Below are 27,858 nucleotides of genomic sequence, written 5' to 3' on the forward strand. Positions count from 1 at the left end.
GCAATTTTGGTTCAAATGGCTCTGAGCACTATGGGACTTAACATCTGTGGTCATCAGTCCGCTAGAACTTAGAACTACTTAAAACTAACTAACCTAAGGACATCACACACATCCATGCCCGAGGCAGGATTCGAACATGCGACCGTAGCAGTCGCGCGGCTCCGGACTGAGCGCCTGGAACCGCGAGACCACCGCGGCCGGCTGTAGCAATTTTAATGGCCAGTAGTGCATTTAACGATCCTCGTAGCATGTCATTTCAGGCAACGCAAAGCAGTCCGCGGTTGTACGGTTTTCGCCCCTGGCGTCTGTCAGAAAGCGCACAGCCTCTCTGAATTGAACCCTGGACCCTGGGAGACGGGCTGGTGTATCAGGTGACGGCAGCCGCTGAAAATACTCCCCTCGGCACACCCAGCTGGAAGCATCGATTTTGTCTGCCAGCTTTAGACAAGTGGCTCCAACTAGTAGACGACACTGCGCAGTGAGTGGCCGGTGTGTTCTGGACTGCAGATTGCGCCGTCGAATGCGGGATGCGGAATTAGTTTACCAGCTGAGTAAGGCGTATTTACACTCCCTTCAGTCGTGTGCGTGTGCGTGTGTGTGTGTGTGTGTGTGTGTGTTGTATGGCAGGAGGTGGGCAGCCGGCACGTACTGCGCCATGCAGCAATACGGTCAGCCAGCGACGACAGAACGCTGTGGCTTCTGGCTGCCCGATGACAGCTTCTGCCAGCACTAATGCAGCTGCGGCTGACCTGCATGTTACTGGGCTGGTTACGAAGTCCCACCAGCAGCTTAGGTCGCTTCAATATTATCGCATTCCATACCAGTACTAATTACACTGAAACATTTATAGAGAGAAACACGTAATTACTGCACTGTATACCACACACAACAACAATACTCCTTTGAGCTGGTTTCTCAGGATGGGGCAGGATAAGGTTACGGTTGTGGATGGGACCGTAATCAGTTACTCTCAGTTGCACAACAAATACCTAATCTTTATTAATAGAAATCAAAATTTTAAAACAATCTCTTACAAAAACCTCAATTGACTGTATGACGTCTGAAGGCCTTATCACAGAAAAAAAACTTCCACAATTTTAGAGCCGAAGGCCACCAACAATAACCTCAAACAACAAACGGCTTAAGATCTCAATTAGAAGTGAGAAGAACAATTTCAAATAGCACATATTAAGATAAATACTTCGTTTTAAAACAAACTGTAGCACTGTAACTGTAAGAAGTGAAATTATCACTCGGCTGAAGGCCACATACAATTTCAAATAAGAAACGGCTGAAGGCTTGAATTAGAAGTCAGGAAAACAATTCCAAATAGCACACATCTCAACAAATATCTTCCCTTTAAAATAAGTTTGCAAAAAAAAACTTATTGTAACACGGCTGCAGGCCTTATTATAAAAGAAGTGAAATTATTGCTCGGCTGGAGGCCACGCACAACTTTAAATCACAAACGGCTGAAGGCCTGAATTAGAAATGAGAACAATTCCAAATAGCACTTTTAAAATAAATAGGTTGCTTTTAAAACAAGGCCTTATCACGAAATAGATGAAATTACTGCTCGGCTGAAGGCCTCAAACAATTTCAACTAACAATCGGCTTAAGGCCTGAACTAGAAGTCAGGGAAACAATTCGAAATAGCATTTTTAAAATAAATCACTTGCTTTTAAAACAATTTTCCTTAAAAATAACTTACTGTAACACGGCTGAAGTCCTTATCGATAAAGAAGTGAAATTATTGTTCGGCTGAAGGCCACACCAATAATAATTAGAAAATTACAAATATCAATAAAACAAACATGACAATCTAAGGAATCAGGACAAGCGGTTCTCAGAAAGTGTTCCAAGGGTCAGCCTGGGAAGGTAACTCGAACATAAGGTAAGGTGAGACAGGCAGCCAAGAGTTGTTCTCACGTAACAGGATGGCAATTAGAACTAGGGGCAGCTTAAGCACCGACCGACCGACTAACCAATCCACCTAGCGTCCGATCACCGGTAGAACTATGGAATATTTTTAGGCAAGGGTGAAAAGACAGACAGCACTACGTCTTCAGAAAACACCTGAGGCCGAAGGAAACGCTAGAACCAAGGTAGACTTCCCAAAAAAAAAAAAAAAAAAAAAAAAAAATGCACAGTACAATACAAGAGGCTGTCGAACTACACGCCGTGTCGGACAGCATCAACACGACGAGGAAACGTACACCGCCAGAAAGTACGCTAACCTCCAGGGCAGGCTACTTGGGTGTTAGCGGCCACAAGGCAGAAAGTACCGCTGGTTGCATTTCACTAATAAAATAATACTAACTTCAATGATGAATAACAAATAGAGAAAGACGGGTGCAATATTTCACCGCCTCGAAACACTTCACTCGTTGCCGCCAGGTTCAGATACCCTGGGAGCAACAACCCGCCGACCAAAGGCGAGTTCTCAGAATATTCAAGGTAGCATTAGCAGTTAACTCTTCACTCAACTTAAACATTCAGTGTTCGGTGTGCAACGAAATCGTCGCTCTCGCAGCTACACCTCCTCGATCCGTCCGGACGGAGTGGCCGAGCGGTTCTAGGCGCTACAGTTTGGAACCACGCGACCGCTACGGTCGAGGGTTCGAATCCTGCCTCGGGCATGGATGTGTGTGATGTCCTTAGGTTATTTAGGTTTAAGTAGTTCTAAGTTTTAGGGGACTGCTGACCTCAGATGTTAAGTCCCACAGTGCTCAGAGCCGCCCCCCCCCCCCCCTCGATCCGGCAGTGACAGCACACCAACGGCCCCAGCTTGCCCTTCCGCTGCACAGACCTGCTGTCCGTTCGCAACCACCTCACCAAATCCAGTATGCAGACACCACTAAAATGACTGCTCATTCAAAACCACAAGATACACACAGATCCTTGTAAACAATTCCACCAACAAGTCACAATACTAAAACGAGTCACTCTGAAACAACACGGACAAATTATAAGTCGGCACAAAAACAGAGAAGCCAGAAGCGGTCGGAAGACCAAATGCACGCCGTCCGCTGCGACGACCGACCAACCAACGGTCGTACCCACTCAAGTGAGGGACGGGAAAGATCCCAGTAGAAATTGTCGACTGACAACTTATTGCCATGAGGTCACTTCGACGGGGACACACACACACACAGATGAAAGTTGCACTACTCCTTGACGTGGTCGTACACTCCCGTGACCACATCCTTCCGTCGGTCAGTGCATGTGTGTCGCCAGCGATCGGGCGAGTACTGGCTGTCCGGACCTCACTGTTGCTCCGTCCCAACTCCCTTAGCTCGAAACACAACGACCCGGAAATACTAGAGGCCGCTACACAGATGGTACCACAGTACGCGCTATCGACCTATCGATAAACGTTGGTGCTGCCACTCATGGGCAGACAAGGGGAGCAAACGTAGTGGCGCCAGTGAACACACTAAGAAAACGAGACGCCACTATCGCTATTACAATATGTCAAGCTATGAACGGCATTAACGCAAGCCTCACAACACGGCACAACTCCATACCTATCAACAAACGGTATTGTATTGTGTTGTACTGTATTGACCTGGGTACCTAGAAAGGAGGGAGAGGCTTCGTCCCCGCCGTAACCGTCAGTGGCACACAACACCACAACAGGCTATAGCAGTCCACTCACCCCACCTCGGCTCCCAATGGACCCCCCCCCCCCCCCCCAGGAATGTCTTACACCAGACGAGTGTAACCCCCAATGTTTGCGTGGTAGAGTAATTATGGTGTACGCGTACGTGGAGAAAGTGCTTGCGCAGCAATCGCCGACATAGTGTAACTGAGGCGGAATAAGGGAAACCAGCCCGCATTCACCGAAGCAGATGGAAAACCGCCTTAAAAACCAACCACAGACTGGCTGCTACATCGGACCTTGATACTAATCCGCCGGGGACCGGCACGCTATCCCGCCCGGAAAGCAGTGCGTTAGACCACACGGCTAACGGGGCGGTCATCAGCAAACGGTACTTTGTGTTAAGGGAAACAAAGTGCTAAACGTTTTTGACTCAGAAAATTTCTCACGACAATCACTGTGTCAACATTTATAGAGGGATTAAATCTACAGCCATCAAACCAGAAAACAAAGAGTCAGACATAAGATATACACCGTGGTGACACAACTCATGGGATAACGATATGCACGTGTGCACAAGGTATAAAACGGTAGTACATTGGAGGAGCTGTCATTTGTACTCAACTGATTAATGCGAATAGATGTCCGACGTAATTATCGCCACACAACGGGAATTAACAGAGACTGAACGCGGAATGGTAGTTGGAACCAAACGCATGTGACTTTCCATTTTGGAAATCGTTAGGGAATTCAATATCCCTACATCCACAGTGTGGAGAGAGTGCCCAGAATACAAAATTTCAGGTGTTACGTCCCACTACCACTACGAACAACGCAGTGGCCGACGGCTTCCACTTAATGACAGAGAGCAGCGGCTGTTGTGTACAGTTCTAAGTGCTAACAAACAAATGATACAGCGTGAAATAACCGCAGAGAGTATTGTGGGACATTCGACGAACGTATCTGTTAAGACAGTGCGGCGAAATTTGGCGTTGATGGGCTATGGCAGCAGACGATCGACTCTAGTGCCTTTGCTAACAGCACGACATCGCCTCCACCGCCTCTCGGGGCTCGTGACCATATCGGTTGGACTCTCGAGGACTAAAACCGTGGCCTGGTCAGATGAGTCCCGATTTCAGTTAGTAAGAGCGGATGGTACGGTTTGGGGGTGGAGCGGACCCCATGAAGCCATGGACCCAAGTTGTCACAACAAGACATTGTGCAAGTTGGTGGTGACTCCGTAATGGTGCAATGGTGTGGGGTGTGTTTTCATGGCACGGTCCAACTGAACCGGTCATTGACTGGAAATGATTCTGTTCGACTACTTAGAGACCAATTGCTGCCATTCATGGTCTTAAAGTTCCCAAACAACGATGTCATGTCACCAGGCCACAGTTATTCGCGATTGTTTTGAAGAAAATTCTAGACAGTTCGAGATACTGATTTGGAGGTCCATATCGCGCGATATTAATCCCATCGAATATTTATGGGAAATAATCTAGAGGTTATTAGTGTACAAAATTCGGGAACACTTTCGCAATTATGGACGGCTATAGAGCCAGTATGACTCAATATTTCTGCAGGAGACACCCGTCGACTTGTTGAGTCCATGTGGATGTTGAGCTGCCGCACTACGCCGGGCAAAAGGTCCGACACGATATTAATTAGTCTCCCAAGACTTTTGTTACCCCAGCGTATGATCCTTTTCATTTCGCGAAATGTTCTACATTCTACATTCTACATTTATACTCCGCAAGCCACCCAACGGTGTGTGGCAGAGGGCCCTTTACGTGCCACTCTCATTACCTCCCTTTCCTGCTCCAGTCGCGTATGGTTCGTGGGAAGAACGACTGCCGGAAAGCCTCCGTACGCGCTCGAATCTCTCTAATTTTACACTCGTGATCTCCTCGGGAGATATAAGTAGGGGGAAGCAATGTATTCGATACCTCATCCAGAAACGCACCCTCTCGAAACCTGGACAGCAAGCTACACCGCGGTGCAGCGTGCCTCTCTTTGCAGAGTCTGCCACTTGAGTTTGCTAAACATCTCCGTAACGCTATCACGGTTACCAAATAACCCTGTGACGTAACGCGCCGCTCTTCTTTGGATCTTCTCTATCTCCTCTGTCAACCCGACCTGGTACGGATCCCACACTGATGAGAAATACTCAATTATAGGTCGAACGACTATTTTGTAAGCCACCTCCATTGTTGGTGGACTAAATTTCCTAAGGACTCTCCCAATGAATCTCAAGTTCGCACCCGCCGTACCAACAATTAATTTTATATGATATTTCCACTTCAAATCGTCCCGTACGCATACTCCCAGATATTTTACAGAAGTAACTGCTAACAGTGTTTGTTCCGCTATCATATAATCATACAATAAAGGATCCTTCTTTCTATGTATTCGAAATAAATTACATTTGTCTATGTTAAGGGTCAGTTGCCACTCCCTGTACCAAGTGCCTATCCGCTGCAGATCTTCCAGCATTTCGCTGCAAGTTTGTAATGTTGCAAATTCTCTGTATACTACAGCATCATCCGCGAAAAGCCGCATGGAACTTCCGACACTATCTACTAGGTCATTTACATATATTGTGAAAAACAATGGTTCCATAACACTCCCCTGTGGCACACCAGAGGTTACTTTGTCTGTAGACGTCTCTCCATTGAGAACAACATGCTGTGTTCTGTTTGATAAAAACTCTTCAATGCAGCCACACAGCTGGTCTGATACTCCGTAGGCTCTTACTTTGTTAATCAGGCGAGAGTGCAGAACTGTATCGAACGCCTTCCGGAAGTCAAGGAAAGGTTCAAGGTATCGAAACGAGGTTTCCACCAGTTAATTGTACGCAGAAGCCCACGTAGTTGTGTTGTACACTATGTCTTCAAAAGTATCCGGACAAGCCTATTAAATGTGACATTGACCACTAGAGAGCTCAGTGGCTTTGAACGTTTAGCAACAAACCCATCAGGCACGTTCCAATTCTTCTAAAGCTTCTAAAAGTACCCAGAAGATGAGATTATGAAGTGGAAACGCGCGTGATCAAACACAGTTAAACCAACGCCAGGCAGACCTTACGTACTAACGGACAGGGACCGTCGGGCATTGATGAGTGTGGTTGCAAATATCGCATGAACTCTGCGGAAGGAATTACTCTTGAGTTCCAAAGTTCTACCAAAGTTCCGTTACTACAATGATTGTGCACAGGGAATTAAAAAGGAATGGGATAAATGGTCGCGAAGCAACTCATTCTGTAGTTAATGCTATGCGATGCTTGAGAACCAGTAGAGAGTGACGCCCCTGTATAGTGGATCACTGAAAACGACTGAACGATGAATTACGCTATGCCATGTGACAACATGTTGGAAGGTTTCCATTTAGACGACTGCCTGGAAACGCTACCTGCCCTCTCTTCTAGTGCCATCGTTGAAGTACCGAGGAGGTGGTGTTACGGTATGAGGATATCGTCCACTTATTGCACTTAAGAAAGCGCTAAATGCGGAACTATTCTTCAACATATTTTCAGTTCTAGCATTAATAAACTTAACTGAGGCAGCTAGCCCGTTTTTGCGTAACATACTCGCAACCTATGGATGAAGGGCAACAGGCTGAGTGCTTATTCCTAGATTTTCGAAAATCTTTTGACACTCTGCCCCTCTGCAGAACGTTAACAAAGATAGGAGCGTACGGAATAGGTTTCCATGTGTGTGACTGGTTCGAAGATTTCTTACGTGATAAGACCCAGATCGTAATCCATGGCAGCGAGTGTTCATCAGAGAAAAGGGTATCATCAGGAGTGCCCCTGGCAAGTGTGATAGGACTGCTGTTATTTTCTGTGTACATAAATGATTGGACATGATGATGCTGTAGTGTACGAGAAGTGTGACTGTAACAGGATACAAGATAACTTAGACAGAATTTATAGTTGGTGCAATGAATTACAACTCGCTCCAAATTTGGGAAAATTTAAATTAGCGCAGATGAGTCGAAGAAAGAAACCCGTAACGTTTGAATACAGCATTATTAGTGTGCTACTGGACACAGTCATGTCCATTAAATATCTAATTCGCCCCGATACCTGTGTGGTCAGCGTGACGGATTGCCGTCCTAACGGCCCGCGTTCGACTCCCGGCTGGATCGGGTATTTTCTCCGCTCAGGGACTGGATGTTGTGCTGTCATCATCATTATTTTATACCCATGCGGCGCGCAGTTCGTCCAATATGGCGTCGAATGTAATAAGACCTGCACCAAGGCGGCCGGATCTGCCCCGCAAGGGGCCTCCCGGCCAAACGCTCATTTCCATTTCCATTAAATATCTAGGCGTAACGCTGCAGAACTGTATGGAATGTAACGAGCATGTAAGGATTGTAGGGGGCAAGGAGAATGGTCGACATCGGTTTATTGGTAGAGTCTTAGGAAAGACACAACACTAGTGCGAACCATTCTTGAGGACTGCTGGAGTGTTTGGGGTCCCAACCAGGTCGGATTAAAGGAAGACATCCTGTCACAAAGCAGCACTTGGGAGACAGTGATTTTTGGACAATAACATCCATGAAATGTTCTGGCCTGTCTAGTGTTCAGACCTGAACCCGACGGAACGTCTTTGCAATGAGCTGAAACGTTGAAACTTAGACTTCGGTCAGATCTCACTCTCAGGAGAGTCCTGTAGGCTGTATACCATGCAAACACAGAAACAGAACATGCAATAAGGCAGTGGGCCAGACTGTTCTACATATAAACAGCTCTACGAAAGACAAATAGAGCGCACCGAACACGATGTTCTGTACAACGTCCATTAATAATAAGTACTACCATAACTGTCAGAAACCCACCCCCCTAACCGATGCAGGAACAGACGTAACTAATGACACAAACAGGCGAAGGTACAAATCGCCGTGGACTAGGATGAGAGGCTGGCGGCGAGCTGTTGTCCAGCGGCAACACATGGGGATGTTACAACCCCCAAATTCAGATACTGATACTAATTTAATACCTCAGATGTCACTGAGTTCACGAGAAACCCAACACCACAGGCAAACACAAACAAAGACAATTGCACACTACCCGCGCAACAAGTAGAATGTGATGCAACCAAATGTAGTCCCTATATTACGCCAGTTCGTTTTGTCTACATGGATAGCGCACACAGTTAGTACGAAAAAGATAACAGTAATGTAGCTGAATGGAAAGACACATCCTGCACCGGCACAACACCCCAGAAACGGGCATACAACGGTCACATTTTACGAACAAGTGCCCGGCAGAGATAAAAAACAAGTCACTATGAGGGGAAATGCTCAGCGAAAACACATCAAATTCCATGCTAACATAAACCATAAAGCAGGAAAGACGTGCTGAACTACAAAATTACCCGAAATAGGAGCAACGAACAAACAGTCAAGCACACCAACCAGACACAACCAAGGACCCCAAGCTGAATACCGTTAATTACGTAAACTACGAAAACTTAAATGTTAACCTATGGCTCAGCAGACTACAAAACAATGATGTATTTCAAATAGCTCTTCGCTATCTAATACGAACTAAGCATGAAAACGGGGATAAAGTCTGTTTTCCAACTACAGAACAAACTGACAGGATGATCCTAAGAGTTGAAAATACCCAACTATCACCAAAGAGCTATATAAGCTTTTAGGGGAGGCATGTGCGCGAAGGGGAGAGGGCCTAGACCTAGAGAAAGTATACAATGACTTCGTGAGAGCATAAGGACGCGTGTTTCTGCATTTTATAGAAAGCAGGCCCAAGTGTTTTTCCTTCACTAGATATCCCCTCTGAAGTTAATACAACTAAATTGCCAGGGCAGTACCCTGGTGCCGGCCGGTGTGGCCGAGCGGTTCTACGCGCTTCAGTCTGGAACCGCGCGACCGCTACGGTCGCAGGTTCGAATCCTGCCTCGGGCATGGATGTGTGTGATGTCCTTAGGTTAGTTAGGTTTAAGTAGTTCTAAGTCCTAGGGGACTGATGACCTCAGATGTTAAGTCCCATAGTGCTCAGAGCCATTTGAACCATTTGAGTACCCTGATAAACATGGAACTAGGTAGGCTCTTAGAAGAAAGAAAAGCAGACATCGTCTGCGTTCAGGAACCTTTCCCGCGAGGCGAGAAAATTTCAGGGCTCCCCTCACATTACATCAGAATAGCAGGAACACCAAACGGGAAAGTAGCGATAACAATAGTTAATAAAAACCTCATAGTAACACAGGTCACCTAGTTTTGCTCTGAACACATTGCCACAGCAGAAATAACAGACGGACAGGATGTATGGCTCATGTTGTCTATTTACACTTAGTGCTGTAATGATACAGAACCTTTCTTAGACGAAATAAAAGACACTGCACGACACTCAGAAAAAAAGGCTGCTCATTCTGATATCAACGCAAAATCCCCTTGTGGAACTCAAACAGAACTGACGACAGAGGGCAACTAGTACTTGACGTGGTCAGTGAATGCAACCTCTTCCTGCCGAATACGGAGGGTCAGCCACCTACTTACCGCGGAGACGCCGGTGCTGTAAGTAACATACAACTTTCTCTGGGGAACGCAATATCTCTTCCACTAGTCAATACATGGAGGGTATTAGGTACAGCCACACACAGCGACCACAATGCAATCGTCATAACCACGGACAGAGATCTCAATACACATAATATGGACCACGAACAGCAGCGTTTACTCGTAGGAAGAGCCGAATGGCAAAAAGTTCGAGATATTGTTGAGGCGTCGTCATTACACACTGTTCAAGGCAGTACAGATTACAAAACGCATGTACTGACAGAGGTCCTACAAAGAGCACGGGAAGCAGCTATACCACGGGGAAAAACTGGGTGGGGACAGAAACAACCGTGTTTGACAGAACTGGAAAGACTAAGAAAGGATTCACGGGACAAAAGAAAGTACTACCAACAAGTAAAGACAGCTCCTGAAAGACAGATAAGACTTGATCTGTATCGTGACGCTAAACAGAAATACCAAAAACAACTAAAGACAAGGCAAGGCTACTGGACCAATTTTGTAAATGCACAGCTACAGAACGACATCTGGGGACAGCCATTCAAGACGGAAACAGAACGAGTTAAGACACCGACAGTTCTGTCAACACTAAAACAAGCTGGCGGCACAATGACCAGAGGATGGGGAAGCACGGCAGAATATCTTCTGAACAGGCTCCTTCCAGATGACGACCCCACACAAGACGAGCGACACCACATTGACCTAAGAGAGAACATGAGACAACCATACATCAGTGACTGTAACCATGTCATTGGCGCAAGAAGAAGTCGCGACAGCAATCAGCAGGCTTCAAAACCGAAAAGCACCCGGCCCAGACAAAATACTTTCAGAAACATTAAAACAAGCAGTAACACAAATCACACCTTTTCTTACTAACATGTTCAACGAGGCACTACTAACAGGCAGAATTCCAGTCCTCTGGAAAACTGCTGGTGTAGTAATAATCAGGAAATCACAAGACAAAGAGGCAACAGACCCCAAAACGTACCGACCGATCTGTCTCTTAAACACACTCGGCAAGGTTCAGGAAAGGCTCCTGTATGGCCGTTTACAATCGCACAGACACCTCCTCAGCCTAACGCCCCATCAATTCGTCTTCAGGGAAGGTAGATCAATAGAAGACGCCGTGAACCAAGCACTGACAGTTACAAATAGCATCAGCGACAGATAGGCGGCCGCCATGCTAATCAACATAGTCGGGGATTCTGACAACTTGTGGTGGCCGTCCCTCTTCGCCAGGTTAAGGGAAATAAGGTTATAAGCTCCCCTCTACAATAACCTCCTCGACTACTGCAGAGGCAGAGTGGCGGAGTGGAGGGCTGTTACACGGAAGGTTGTCAAGTGAATAACAAAGGGATGTTCACAGGGCTCGATCTGCGGACCAATATTCTGGAATATCACAATCGAGCCCTTGCTGAACACCCTTGACAGTGACGACAGGCTAAGAGGGGTGGTGGCTTACGCAGATGACCTGCTCATAGTGGTGTCAGCCAACTCGAGAGCAACACTAGAGACGAAAGGCATGCAACTGCTTCAGAAAATTAACAATTGGTGCAAAGAAAATAAATTAAAAATAGCTCCGAACAAAACTGTATCTTTACTGCTCAGGGGGACAATGCAGAGGAATCCAATTTTAAAATTAGACAATGCAAGCATACAGAGGAAGCAAGCAACACGTTATCTCGGATTGCATCTAGACGAAAAACGGACTTTCAACCATCATATAAAATTGACAATTGAGATAACCTCCAAAGTTATGCACAAACTAGCTAGACTAAACACAACTCAGTACAAATTACCTATTAAGACGACAAGGACCTACCACATTGTGATATCTGAATCCATCGTAAGCTTCGCCACAAGTGCTTGTGCTCACAGACTGAACATAAAGGCTAACAAGACAACTGCAAGACGAGGTCAGCGTAGTGTACACCTGAGAATGAGCGGAGCCTTCAACACCACGTCACTAGAGGCACTTTGCGTTGTGATGGAGACCTGCCCTGTAGACATAAGTGTACGTTATGCAGCTGCACTTTTCTGGCTTAAGAGAGACAGGCTCGATAAAGTCACCGAAATTACGGAAACCAACACTATGAACAAAACACAAATGAAACAATGGCGGATTCAAACATGACAGAGAAGGTAGGATGCATCCGACAAGGGTCGCCGAGTACACTCTTTCTTTCCTGATGTACACGAAAAACTACAGCTGAAACATGTCTACCCAAGCCGGGGGATGGTCCATTTCCTGACAGGCCATGGGCCGTATCCGGTACATTTAAACCGTATGGGACTAACTAACGATGAAGCATGCGTATGCGGAGAAACTAGGACACCACAACATGTCACACTGCTATGCAACACGCTAGCACAAGTGAGACCTATACAGAAAGACAATGACATCGCCAGAATAATACATAATCCCGATGACTGGAACACAACAAATAGCGTAGCCGATATTGTATCGAACACTTTGCACGAAGAATACAAGCGCCAAAACCCATATGGAAGGAGGCGTAGACAAGCACAAAAAACACAACAAACCACATCGGAGGACACAAACACGACCACAGATTCCGAAACCGAGGAAGGAACACTAAGTGTACATGACTCAGAAGGGATCAACATGTAAGGGACCAAAACCAACAATGCATGCCATTGCATGCCACAACACAGTCACAAACAACACAACAATCACAAGAGAAATAAACACTGGCACCACATACTAAGACTGTTGTAATAAAGTGATGTCGCTTGGGAGGAGAAGGCTCGAAGAACTTTTATTCCGAGGCTCCTCCTCCCCAATGACATCCTGCATAGTGTTTAAAGTATATTGCACACAAGCAGTAAAGTATTGCTCGTCTTTTAGTGTGCATACGGACGTAAATTCTCTTCTCTATTCAAAGTTACGATCAATGAATTTTCTATATCAGAAATATATTAAGTTATTTAAATAATAATGCATTCAAGTAACAATGAACTATGTTCTATTTCTATTAACAAGTTACACAAATAAGTGCATTTCTCATGTAAAGCTAAAATTCATGTATGAAGTGCTCAATCAGCATTTAATCTGAAGCTTCCTGGCAGATTAAAACTGTGTGGAATGGTAGGAGACGAGATACTGGCAGAAGTAAAGCTGTGAGGAAGGGACGTGAGTCGTGCTTGGGTAGCTCAGTTGGTAGAGCACTTGCCCGCGAAATGCAAAGGTCCCGAGTTCGAGTCTCGGCCCGCCACACAGTTTTCATCTGCCAGGAAGTTTCATATCAGCGCACACTCCGCTGCAGAGTGAAAATCTCATTCTGGAAGCATTTAATCTGTATAACTGTGTAAACAAACCTCAGCACAAACCATTTCAGATGAGAATTCCTCGAGGTTCTACCGAGACCTTCTCATCTGAAATCGGTAGAAAAAGGCCGTTATTAACCAACATGCTACTTAGATTGTATTACACATCCAATACAAAATATCTCTTCCCTCTACAAACTACAAATTATTTTCACCACGCTCATTGTGTTACATTTTCTTTTTTCTTATTTTTCTTTGAGATTTGCATTATATAAATTATATTCTCATCAATTAGGTAGTAACGGATTATATGGAACCATTTCAACAATTGTTAAGCATTCAATTCACTGTAACCTCAGAGAAATCTTTATATATTATGTTCTTTATATTATTAAAAAAGAAGCATTAATAACTGTATGCCAATAAGATTGTAACAATGAGAAGTCTTTGCTATTAGATTCAGAGGCGTCCGACCCACCTTAAATTTCAAGGCGGTGGTTTACTCTGTACTGTTAATGAAATAAATAAATAAATAAATAAATGTCAGCGTCAAATATCGCATCCTTTTCTGGTTTCGGCTGTCATGACAAAAGCGGGGCGTATAAAAGCACGTCGTAGCTTTAGCGAGACGACATCCTTTGTTTATCAGATGAATCCTACTAACGAACATAGAATATTTAATCGAAGATGTATTTTTGAATCAAATACTAACAGTCTTTCATTATTACGGAAACAGTATACGTGGCAAACTGCGCATCAGTAGGCTCTTGCTCGTCATGGCAGAAAATGGGCTTTGCGTTCGCAATATGGGGCCGTGCTGTTACGCTGTAATAACATACAGCACAGCATGTTTTTGGGTGATACAGTGGCTCACAAGCCGTTGAGCTGCGTTAGAATTGCTACGTACGTATGCACAATGAACAAATAAAAGCTATCCTACGAAAACGACCTTCATTTTTCAAAGTAAGTTTAATAGTTGAAACTTGGTAGTTGTTAGGCACATTCCATGACACTTAATTGTTAGGTTAAGCAATTAAAAACGGAATGGGGAAATTTAGTTTAAGCATAAACACATAGTCGATATGTTACACCACAACTCTTCGCGGTGGACAAGAGGAATGATTAGCGAATTATTTCATATAAGCTCTTACAATTTTGTTCTATGAAACTACTGCAGTGACGATATCTGTTACCTATGAATCTGCATGTTTCAGTGGTAAAAAAGCAGTGCCTTACAATATATCAGGAGGAAAGAAAAGCATCATAGTATTGGGCCTACAATTTATCAAGGGAAATTTTCTACATTCCACAATGGTAGAGGAACATAAATCCATATTGCGTGGAAAGGCACTGAGAACAGCATTCAGACCCTGCTGACATTTATGAGGAATTGTATGAAGTAACGCTTTCCTGAATATTGTCCCCAGTGCTTACTGGGACAGCTAACGCAAATGGCTTGATAACGGAGCAAATCTATGATTTTATAGAAACAATTTGTATATCATGACCAGTGTCAGTACGGTTCCTACTTCAGATTTAAAGTGGTCAAAAACTATCGTGGTAATGAGACTGTTACGGTACTGAGTTGTAGGATTGAAGCTACAAATTACCAAACTTCGTAGATTTATTTCAAGCACAATAATCTGAAGGATCGCTCCTTAGAGCATCTCAGCAAAAAACTTTCCAGTCTAGATATTTAACTTTAGCTCAAGTAACTAACATATTAATCAGTTGCAGTTATGCCGCAAAATGGCTAGTAAATAGAAAAAAGATCAAGGCATCAACAACTGCAAAGACGAGGTTCACAAGCACTTCAATTCAACATCTTAAGAATTAAAAAGGAACTTTTTTTGTTTTTTTTGTTTTTTTTTTGTTTTTTTTGTTTTTTGTCAGCAGTCGTCTGACTGGTTAGATGTGGCCCGCCACAAATTTCTCTCCAGTGCTAACCTCTTCATCTCAGAGTAGCACTTGCAACCTACGTCCTCAATTAGCTGCTCGATGTATTGCAGTCTCTGTCTTCCTCTATAATTTTTGCCTTCTGGAGCTCCCTCTAGTACCATGGAAGCCATTTCCTCATGTTTTAACAAATGTTCTATCATCTTGTCCCTTCACCTTATCAGTCTTTTCCCCATGTTCCTTTCCCCTCTGATTCTGTGCAGAACCTCCTCCTTCCTTATCAGTCAACCTAATTTTCAACATTAGTCTGTAGCACCACATCTCAAATGCTACGACTCTCTTCTGTTCCGTTTCCCACAGTTCATGTTTCACTATCATACAATGCTGTACTCCAGACGTACATTCTCAGAAATTTCTTCTTCAAATTATGGCCGATATTTGATATTACATCTACATCTACATGACTACTCTGCAATTCACATTTAAGTGCTTGGCAGAGGGTTCATCGAACCACAATCATACTATATCTCTACCTTTCCACTCCCGAACAGCGCGCGGGAAAAACGAACACCTAAACCTTTCTGTTCGAGCTCTGATTTCTCTTATTTTATTTTGATGATCATTCCTACCTATGTAGGTTGGGCTCAACAAAATATTTTCGCATTCGGAAGAGAAAGTTGGTGACTGAAATTTCGTAAATAGATCTCGCCGCGACGAAAAACGTATATTAGTATACTTCTCTTGGTCAGGAATGCCATTTTTGCTATTGCTAGTCTGCTTTTGATGTCCTTGCTCCGACCGTCATTTGTTATTTTACTGCCTAGGTGGCAGAATTCCTTAACTTCATCTACTTCGTGACCGTCAATCCTGATAAGTTTCTCGCTGTTCTCATTTGTACTACTTCTCATTACCTTTGTCTTTCTTTGGTTTACTCTCAATCCATACTCTGTACTCAATAGACTGTTCATTCCGTTCAGCAGATGATGTAATTCTTCTTCACTTTCACTCAAGGCAGCAATGTCATCAGCGAATCGTATCATTGATATCCTTTCGCCTTGAATTTTAATTCCACTCCTGGATCTTTCTTTTATTTCCATCATTACTTCCTCGATGTGCAGATTGAACAGAAGGGGCGTATGGCTGCATCCTTGTCTTACACCCTTTTTAATACGAACACTTCGTTCTTGGTCGTTGGCTGTTGTACATATTGTATATGACCTGTCTCTCCCTATAGCTTACGCCTACTGTTTTTAGAATTTCGAACATCTTGCACCATTTTACATTGTCTTACGCTTTTTCCAGGTCGAAAAATCCTATGAACGTGACTGATATTTCTTTAGTCTTGCTTCCATTATTAACCGCAACGTCAGAATTGCGTCTCTCGTGCCTTTACCTTTCCTAAAGCCAAACTAATCGTCATCTAGCGCATCCTCAATTTTCTTTACCATTCTTCTGTAAATTATTCTTGTAAGCAACTTGGATGCATGAGCTGTTAAGCTGATTGTGCCATATTTCTCACACTTGTCAGCTCTTGCCGTCTTTGGAATTGTGTGGATGATGCTTTTCCGAAAGTCAGATGGTATGTCGCCAGACTCATACATTCTATACACCTACATGAATAGTCGTTTTGTTACCACTTCCCCCAATGATTTTAGAGATTATGATGGAATGTTATCTACCCCCTTTGCCTTACTTGATCTTAAGTCCTCGAAAGCTCTTTTAAATTCTGATTCTAACATTGAACTGTTTCTTCTTGTATCATATCAGACAAATCTTCCCCCTCATAGAGGCTTTCAATGTATTCTTACACCTATCCCCTCTCTCCTCAGCATTTAACAGTAGAATTCTCGTTGCACTCTTAATGTTATCACCCTTGCTTTTAATGTCACCGATGGTTGTTCCAGCTTTCATGTATGGTGAGTCTGTCTGAAATGCCTGTGCTAGCAAGGCAGAGCGGATTAGGATGTGGAAAGGGGAAAAAATAAGTTGCTGTCAATTGCACTCAACATACATTCTTTATTTATCAACACACAGTATTACAACAAGGATGCAAAACAGTCAACACTTTAATCGACCTCCTTTGATTAACTGTTGATCGGCTGAAGGCCACACTCAAAATCCAAGAAACAAGACCGAAGCAAGAAATTGAAATACAAATTCTTCTGGAGGTTTCACACAATAATATTTTCTAAATCTTAAATCTAAGCAGGTTGAACGCCTTAGCAATTTAATTTTAAAGGAACATGGCTGGAGGCCGAATATTAAGCAATAAGAAGAGTTTCAATCAAAAGGCAGAAGCCCTTATCTTAAAACATTTCAAGCAAAATTCGGCTGAAGGCCGTATACAAAAGCATAACAATCTTATGCCTTAAGGGCAAGACGAGAACATTAATTTAAGAGATATTAAAACTCGGCTGAAGGCCGCACCTCAGCAAATAATTTAACGGCTTAAGCCCTAGAAAGAAGAGTTTCAATTTTGAAAGGGAGAAGGCTGTATCTTAAAACATTTCATATAAAATTCGGCTGAAGGCCCCTATAAGTAATAACAATCTCATGCCTTAAGGGAGAGACAAGAACATTAATTTAATAGATATTGCTACTGGGCTGAAGGCCACACATCAACCAAATAACTAAAACCCAAACAGGGAAATTATTACATAACACACAAGGAACGGTGCTCAGAAGTTTCCAAGGGTCATCCTGGGATTGTAACACTACCGGCCGTTTAGGTGAGACAGGCAGCCTGTCCAACGACTTCTTAGTCTGAAGGCAACCCAACTGACAGACAGCCGAACGACCAATCAACAAAATCAGTTCCGCTCCACGCAACCAGCAAAATGACCACAAGATTTTAATACAACGACAGACAGAATATTGTCGCCTACAACGACCAACAACACCTCAGCTGACGAACTACACGCTGCGCTGGACAGCAACAACACGACGACGAAAATACACTGCCTAAAATTACGTCAACGAACAGAGCAGGTAACTGGAACGTCAATGGCCACAAGGTAGATGATACCGCTGGTCAACTTCAGTAACAGAGAAATAAATTAAGTTAAACTCCACAGGAAAATGGCTGGAATCATAGCCGACTTGAATACACACACATTGTTGCTCGCGGGAATGTCTCAAAAGCGACACCGAGGATCAAACTAAGAAATGTAAACAGTTGAGGCTCGATAGTCCGTTAAGTGGGGACTCAACTTTCACGTCCAAGATCGGTTGGCGACGAACATCGTAGCACTCGCAAACAGCACCTCATAATCCAATCGCGCGTGCACACCGCCAGCGGCACTGGCCAGAGTACGCGCGACGGAGACTTCCTTGCTGCTCCACGCTAACCAACCGACTTGTCACACACCGCCCAGCCGGAAACTATATCCGCCACACTTAAGATAGTACAGCAGTACTACACTACTGGCCATTAAATTGCTACACCACGAAGATGACGTGCTACAGACGCGAAATTTAACCGACAGGAAGAACATGCTGTGATATGCAAATTATTAGCTTTTCTGAGCATTCACACGAGATTGGCCCCGGTGGCGACACCTTCAACGTGCTGACATAAGAAAAGTTTACAACAGATTTCTCATACACAAACAGCAGTTGACCGGCGTTGCCTGGTGAAACGTTGTTGTGATGTCTCGTGTAAGGAGCAGAAATGCGTACCATCACGTTTCCGACTTTGATAAAAGTCTCGTACCACTAGCAGTCGAGATGACAGGCATCTTATCCGCATGGCTGTAACGGATCGTGCAGTCACGTCTTGATCCCTGAGTCAACATATAGGGACGTTTGCAAGACAACAACCATCTGGACGAACAGTTCGACGACGTTTGCAGCAGCATGGACTATCAGCTCGGAGACCATGGCAGCGGTTACCCTTGACGCTTCATCACAGACAGGAGCGCCTGCGATGGTGTACTCAACGACGAACCTGGGTGCACGAATGGCAAAACGTCATTTTTTCGGATGAATCCAGGTTCTGTTTACAGCATCATGATGGTCGCATCCGTGTTTGGCGACATCGCGGTGAACGCACATTGGAAGCGTGCATTCGTCATCGCCATACTGGTGTATCACCCGGCGTGATGGTATGGGGTGCCATTGGTGACACGTCTCGGTCACCTCTTGTTCGCATTGACGGCACTTTGAACAGAGGACGTTACATTTCAGATCTGTTACGACCCGTGGCTCTACCCTTCATTCGATCCATGCGAAACCCTATATTCCAGCAGGATAGTGCATGACCGCATGTTGCAGGTCCTGTACGGGCCTTTCTGGAAACAGAAAATGTTCGACTGCTACCTTGGCCAGCACATTCTCCCGATCTCTCACCAATTGAAAACGTCTGTTCAATGGTGGCCAAGCAACTGGCTCGTCACAATACGCAAGACACTACTCTTGATGGAACTGTGGTATCGTGTTGAAGCTGCATGGGCAGCTGTACCTGTACACGCCATCCAAGCTCTGTTTGACTCAATGCCCAGGCGTATCAAGGTCGTTATTATGGCCAGAGGTGGTTGTTCTGGGTATTGATTTCTCAGGATGTATGCACCCAAACTGCGTGAAAATGTAATCACATGTCGATTCTAGTATAATATATTTGTCCAATGAATGCCCATTTATTATATGCTTTTCTTCTTGGTGTAGCAATTTTAATGACCAGTAGAGTAGTATCGATACACGCTGCTGCAACTCACGGAGAGGACAGCAACATTATCGCGATAACCACAGGAGAAATAAAACCACAGGACTGCAGCCAATGTTTAACCCATGACATGCATGACTTGAGCCAGCCCACGGCTCATTATTCCCTCGAAGTGATGAGTGCTATCGACAGGTGATGTCAAACTTATTCTACGTTTTCAGAAGGCTTTTGAAACTGTTTCTCACAAGCGACTTCTAATCATATTGCGTGCCTAATGAGTACCGTCTTACTAATGCGACTGCATTCGTGAGTTCCTGACATCAAAGTCACACTTCGGAAAGTTATCCAGTAAAACAGAAGTATCATCCGGCCTTATCCTAGGAAGTGTGATATGCGCTCTGTTGTTGCTGATGTACATAAATGACATAGAAGACGATCTGAACAGACCTCATAGAGCTGTGGTTCAAGTGGCTCTGAGCACTATGACTTAACTTTTGAGGTCATCAGTCACCTAGACTTAGAACTACTTAAACCTAACCAACCTAAGGATATCACACACATCCATGCCTGAGGCAGAATTCGAACCTGTGACCATAGCGGTCGCTCGGTTCCAGACTGTCGCGCCTAGAACCGCTCGGCCACTCCGGCCGGCCTCATAGAGCTCTCATCTACCGTCTTACAAAGTCACCAGATGATCGAAAATATCCTAATTTCAAAATGATTTAGACAGGATATCTGTTTGGTGTGAAAATTGGCAATTGAGTCTAAGTAATGAAAAGAGTAAAGGCATCCAAATGAGGGTAAATGAAATCCGTCAAATTTTGCTTAGACGATATATCACACAAATCTAAAGGCTGTAAATTCAACTAAATACTTAGGGATTACAATTACGAATAACTAAATTAGAATGAACACATAGATAATGTTGTGGGTAAAGCAAACCAAAGATTGCAAGTTATTGATAGAACACAGAAAATGCAACAGATCTGCTAAAGAGACTGCTTACACTATACCTTTCCGCAGTATTCTGGAGTTTCGCAGTGCGGTATAGGCTCCGCAGCAGGTAGAATTGGCGCAGCATATCGAAAAAGTTCAAAGAAAGACAGTTCGTTTTCAACTAACCCGAAATGGGGGAGAGAGTGCCACAGATAAGTGAACTGGGGTGGTAGTCATTAAAACAAAGGCGTTTTACGTTGCGGCAGGATCTTCTAACGAAATCTAATCACCAACCTTCTCCTCAGGGTGTGAAATTATTTTGTTGGCGCCCACCTATATAGGAAGAAATGATCGTCATCAGAGCTCGAACAGAAGTACTGAGTTGTTCCTTTTTCTCGCACACTGTGAGAGAGTGGAATGGTAGAGACACAGTGTGAAGGTGGTTCGATGAATATTCTGCCAGGCACTTAAGTGGGAATTGCAGAGTAATCACGTAGATGTATATCTAAAAATATGTGACTTACGCGTACCTCGGCGAAGCTGCAGGTCAAAAGCTAGTTAAATATACTTAAATTGCGGCGAAAGGAAAGATCGTTTTGAATAGTGTGTCCGAATTTTTCATTTATTGACAGATATGGAAAAAAAACTAGCGGTTCTTAAAATCCGTAATGACCATACCCACATTCTCTTACCTTACTTCAAGATACCACTGTCTTTAGGTATAACTTTTTTAGTGTGAATTAAAAGAAGTACGCAAAATACAGGGCAACGACAATGACACGGATATCTTACGTACGAGCATAATAATATTTATGATCCTTTCTACACGTTTTATTCCTAGTTATACAGCGATAGGACTCGTGTGGTCGGTTGTTGCTCCTATGCTGGGCGATATCGCTTATAAATAACTGGGAGCGCATAATTACGTAACATTATCAGCCGTATCACATTAAGATTTATTGTAGCGTTTCTCCTTCGGTCGTATCTTTCCATGTGCGTGCCTTACCTTACTGTTTCGTGTTTTAATGAGAAGCACAGGTTGGCAGACTATCTGTTATCATCTCAATCTTAATGTATTCTTCTCAGTATAAGTACAAAGTAACTGTAAAGAAATACGTCTTTATTGCCATTATAAGCTGTCGAAGCCTAGATTTAATTTCAGTATTTCCAGTTTGCCTTACGACAGATTTAAAGAATTATATATTATTCCTGAATTACATTTTAAATATTTATTAATTCATTGCTAAATACTTTGATGTAATAATGCCATACGTATAACGTTATTAACCGTTAAACTGAAAAAGATTATTGGTGTCATGTGAGTATTATATTACTGTCTTGCCATTTTGCTCCCTTGTTCCTTTTGAACACAACAACACTTTGTCTGATAGGCGCTGGAATATATGTGGAAATAAAATTCACCTTTTGCTTTGGCTACGTAACTAAACTTGTAGCGCGTTGCGAGGGATACTATCGCTTTCCAGTATGGTTTTCATTTTTTCACTCGAGAATGAAATGTCTCCATTCGCACTCTATTATTACTTACCTTACGGTAGTTTGGTTTTGTTTTGTTTTAGGGTACAATAAACAGTTGGAGTCATACGCGCCCAAGTCAAAGTCATAGAACACGGAGACATAGAGGAGTTAAAAAACGACTATACATCAGTCCAAATTGACATAAGGGAAGACAGATAAAAACAAGGACGTGGCGAAAGGGCTGAATAACACCATACAGAAAAGGAGGTTCAAAACAAAAAAAATACATGGCCTTAGCTATATTGCTTTGGCGGATAAAAAGTAAAACACGGTCGATAGCCAATGCGTCATTGCTAAAATGGCCGATAACTCAGACGGCAAACCCAAGCGGGAACGTAAACGGATAAAAAAATGGTTCAAATGGCTCTGAGCACTATGGGACGTAACTTCTGAGGTCATCAGTCCCGTAAAACTTAGAACTACTTGAACTTAACTAACCTAAGGACATCACATACATCCATGCAAGAGGCTGGATTCAAACCTGCGACCGTAGCGATCACGTAGCTCCAGACTGAAGCGCCTGGAACCGCTCGGCCACAGCAGCCGGCCGTAAACGGTTAAAAAATGAGCATTCTGCCAGGAAGTGGCGGACGGTAAACCTTTTGCGCAATGTGTAGAAAATGGTGGGGTAGCGCCACGTATCAAATGACTATGGCTAAAAAGGCAGTGCCCAATACGCAGTCTAGTTAAAATGACCTACAGAAGGGAGGGCCGAGAGGAGGTCGTCGAAGCCGCCAGGAGAGGCTCAATAATCCTGAGCATATGCCCGTGAAAGGTGGACCATTGGCGATGACAAAGGGGCACCACCTCCTGACAGACGGCAACATAGCCATCATCGGAGGGAACATGGGAACTCGCAGGCTGAGGTACGAGGGCTGAAACCTTGGCAGCAGCGTCAGCAGTTTCGTTTCCTGACATACCGACATGACCAGGACCCCACAGAAACATCGCACTGGCTGAGCCAAGAGTGAGCAAGCGACAGGTTTCGTGGACCCGCTGCACTAAGAGATGGGCGGTGTGCTGCGCACATAGACTTTGAAGGGCGCTCTCAGCAGAGGACACAATTGAAAAATCTATCTCGCCGAATGTACTCCGTGGCCTGATACAGGCGACGAGCTCGGCCGTAAATACTGAGCAGTTTGCTGCAAACCGATATCGAAAGACACAGATGCCAATGGCGAAGGAACACCCCGACTGTCAGTCCGAGAGCCATCAGTGTATACAAAGATACTATGGCGAAGTTCCATGCGAATGTCGTGAAACTGAAGGCGATAGACCCAGGCTGGAGTAGTGTCCTTAGAACACGAAGCCAAGGTGGTGAAGGGTTCACAGCCGAAGGGAAAGCTGAGGGTGGTGTGAAGTTAAGCCGCCGTAGTAAGTGCTGACTCCTGGAGGTAACAGAGTAGAGCGACACGCCGCATACTGGCGATCAAAGGAATCATCGAAGAAATAGGCATAGAATGGCTGGCCACGCATGGCAGACAAACGGCATGGAAACCTGCTGAGGAGAAAGTCACAGCAGTAGATCAGTGGTAGTTCAGCAACTTCAGTGTACAAACTAGTGTAAAAGCCGCCAGTGGCCAAACGGATGCCACGATAGTGGATAGTGTTGAGACGACGTAACAGGGATGGACGTGCAGACGCATAAACAAAGCACCCATAATCGAGTTTCGAACGGACGAGGGACCGGTACAAACGGAGGAGGGTGGATCGATCAGCACCCCAGGAAATACCATTGAGGACACGTAGGACATTGAGGAACCGAGTACAGCGGTCTGCCAGGTAAGACACATGGGTGGAACAAGAGTTTCCTATGTCAATGCACCAGGAGTAAAGACGATCAGGACATCGCTGAAGATGCCGCTCAGTGAGACAGGTCCATGGAGAACTGCAACAGATGGCAAAATCGTCAACAAAAAGGGAGCCAGAGATGCCCAGCGGGAGACAAGCCAATATAGGGTTAATGGCGATAGCAAAGAGGACGTAGCTCTGGACGCAACCCTGAGGCACACCGTTTTCCTAGATAAAGGTGTCCGACAAGGCAGAACCCACACGAACGTTGAAAACTCGGTCTTTTAAAAATGCCTGAAGGAAACAGGGCAGGTGGCCACGGATGCCCCACATGTAAAGGCTACGGAGGATAGCAGTTCCAAAGTAGGTGTCGTAGGCCTTCTCCAAATCGAAAAACACGGCCACAGTCTGGGATTACCGCTGCAAACCATTCATGTCGTGGGTGGACAAAGTAGCGAGATGGTCAACTGCAGAACGCCGCTCTCTAAATCCATACTGTGCATTCGTTAGTAAATTGGGAGACTCGAGCCACCAAACCAGTCGGGCATGAATCATATGTTCCATCACCTTGCAAACGCAGCTGGTTAGAGGGATGGGGCGGTAGCTAGAAGGAAGGTTTGTATCCTCACCAGGCTTAGGTGTGGGCATGACAGTGGCTTCACGCCAAAGTCTGGGAAATGTGCCCTCTACCCATATGCGGTTGTACGTGTTAAGCAGAAGTGCTTGCCCACAAGAGAAAGGTGCTGCAGCATATGAATGTGGACAGCGTCTGGGCCTGGGGCGGAGGATCGGTATGAACTGAGAGCATGATCTAGCTACGGAGTAGTACAGGCGACATTTTAGCACTCACGATTCGGAGAAGAAAATGGTATCGCCCGAGCCGCCTCCGCTCGTTTCTGATGAATGAAGTCAGGGTAATAGTGGGAAGAACTCGAATCAAAATGGTGGCCCAAGGTGTTGGAGATAGCGATAGGGTCTACGATGACATCATCATCTACGGTCAGGCCGGAAATTGGGGAATGGATCTTGGTCAAAGAGAGCCTTTGGAGGTTGGCCCACACGACAAAAGAAGGGGTGGAAATGTTAAAAGAACTGCAGAATGAAATCCAGAGAGCTCTTTTGCTATCCTGAAGAAGGTGACGACACTTTTCTCGCTTCTGTTTACAATGAATGCAGTTTGCTATCGTTGGATGGCGGTTAGAAACGCGGAGAGCATGTCTCCATGTGCGAACTGCGTCGCGCAATGCATCAGTCCACAAAGGGACTGGGACATGACATGGTAAAGAGTAAGTGCGGGGAATGGAACACTCTGCAGCTGTAAGGATGACGTTTGTGAGATATTCCACCTGTTCATCACAACTGTGAATATCTTGTTCTTCGCAGGTCTCCAGGGAGCAGTAAAGCTGCCAGTCAGCCTTAGGAAGGTGCCATTTGGGCGTGCGTGCAGATAGTGTAGGAGTCAGCAAACGGATAGCACATGGGAAATGGTCACTCGAGTAGGTTTCAGAAAGAACAGACCACTCAAGACGAGGGGCAAGCTGGGCACTGCACAAGGGCAGGTCCAAATGGGAATAGGTGTGCGAGGAGCCAGAAAGGGAAGGGGGGTGCTCCGGATTTAAAGCAGAAGAGGTTAAGATGGTTAAGAAGGTCAGGCAAGAGGGCACCTCTCTGACAGGTTCTGGGAAAACCCCAAAGGGGATGATGTACACTGAAGTCACCAAGTAGCAAAACTGGGAGAGGTAGCTGACCGATAACCTGAAGGAAGTCTGCCCTGGTGACAGTGAATGACAGAGGGACGTAAATTCTATAGAGGGAAAAAGTCAGAGTGGGAAGGAGAACTCGAACTGCAACAGCTTGAAGATTTGTAATCAGGGAGATGGGTTGACTATGAATTTCATCCTGTATGAGTAGCATGTCACCCCCATGAGATGGAATGCTGACCTCAGGGGAAGGTCAAAGGGAATCGGTAACAATGTGAAAGCTCAAAGCTGTCGTGAGGTCACAATTTCGTTTCCTGAAGGCAGAGTGTAAGGGGACGCTGCCATGCTAAGAACAGCCATAAATCCTCTTTGTGGGACCGAAGGCCGCGAACGTTCCATTGGAGGAGAGTCATGGTGAGGAAGAGATGTAGGGGTGTCACCTTGACGGCTGCCGAGTAATAGCCGGTGAAGAATCACTACAGGGCACTAAGGCAGAAGGATCCTGCTCCATGGGGTCAATAGAAGCATCAGCTTGCTTGTGTGTTTGATCTTTTGAGTCAAACGCAGAAAAACGGTTGTTGGTACGCACTGGTGACACAGAGGCCAGCTGGGTTAAGGTATCACATGGCAACACCATCGAAGAGGATGGACTTTCTCAAGTCTTTCCGGTTAGAGGAAGTTTCGGGTGTTGTTTGGCTGGAGGGATGGAAGAAGTCTTCACGGGAGTACTCCTTCTATTCGGCCTACCGTTTGTGTAGCTGGTGGCTTCACCCCTTGAAGCAAGAGTTTGATGGCTTGTTGCATTGCTGGATGGGGGGTTGGCGATGCTAACTTGACACTGGGTGATTTCACAACTTCAGAGCTGAATTGGAGATCGTGCGTCTGTGTGATAATAATCTTCATGGAGCGAAGGGTAACAAGAACAGAACTATAAGTACCAGATGGGAGAATGCAGGGTTTTCGACTAGCCAGTAACCTGCGAGGGACTGTTTAAGGCACTTTTTTTCACCAAGATCTTTTGAACAGCCCTCTCATCAAGATAAATGGGACAATCCCGAGAGGAGGCGGAGAGGTCGCCATTGCAGTTGATACTTCCTGGAGAAGGAGGTGGACAACCGCCCTCGTGTGCATCCCTACCACACGTGACACATTTGGCTGACTGGTAGCAGCACATCAAATCGCTATTTATGGCTGGACTTTGATAATTTCAAATCCTTCTTCGATCTTAGACAGAAGCACCAATCTATCAAAGGTGAGAAAGACAGTGCAGGTGGCCTCTAAGGAGGAATCTACCTTTTTCATTACACAATGGACGGTAATGGCATCCTGATAAGAGCGATAAGATTGGATTTTGGCCTCGGTGAGGCCATCGAGCAGCCTGGTGTAAATTACACCACGGGAAGATGCGAGGCAGCAAGCAGTTGTTCTTGACAATTAGAAGTGGTCTCCAAAAGCAAAGTGCCATTCCGTAAACGAGAGCAGGATTTCACAGAGCCGGCAATTGCATCAGCACCTTTCTGAATTACAAACGCATATACTGTGTAGAACGACATCAGCCACATGGGAGATACTCTGTGTGAGCATTGACCTTGGTCGTTATGCAACCGCTTATCTCTCTGTGTTTACAAACACGATAAGCCAAATGAGATGCATGCTGCTAAAGAGACTACAGCACGCATCCGAGATATCCACTTTTTGGACTTGGTGACTGACTGTCTTCAGTACGTGAGACCAAGAGGAACTGTGGTGCAGAGGAAAGGGGCTTTGAATCATTAGCCTCATTACGATTACGTTTTGTAGACGCTGAGTGATAAGATGATTGACTCATCGCGAGGAAATCTCCCGTGATTGCCAGCGTCTCCGACGGCGCGCTCCTTCCGACTTGGGAGAGCACCCGCCTTTGGTGACTGTTC

The sequence above is a fragment of the Schistocerca serialis genome, chromosome 2, assembly GCF_023864345.2.
Source record: "Schistocerca serialis cubense isolate TAMUIC-IGC-003099 chromosome 2, iqSchSeri2.2, whole genome shotgun sequence".
In the NCBI taxonomy this organism is placed as follows: domain Eukaryota; kingdom Metazoa; phylum Arthropoda; class Insecta; order Orthoptera; family Acrididae; genus Schistocerca; species Schistocerca serialis.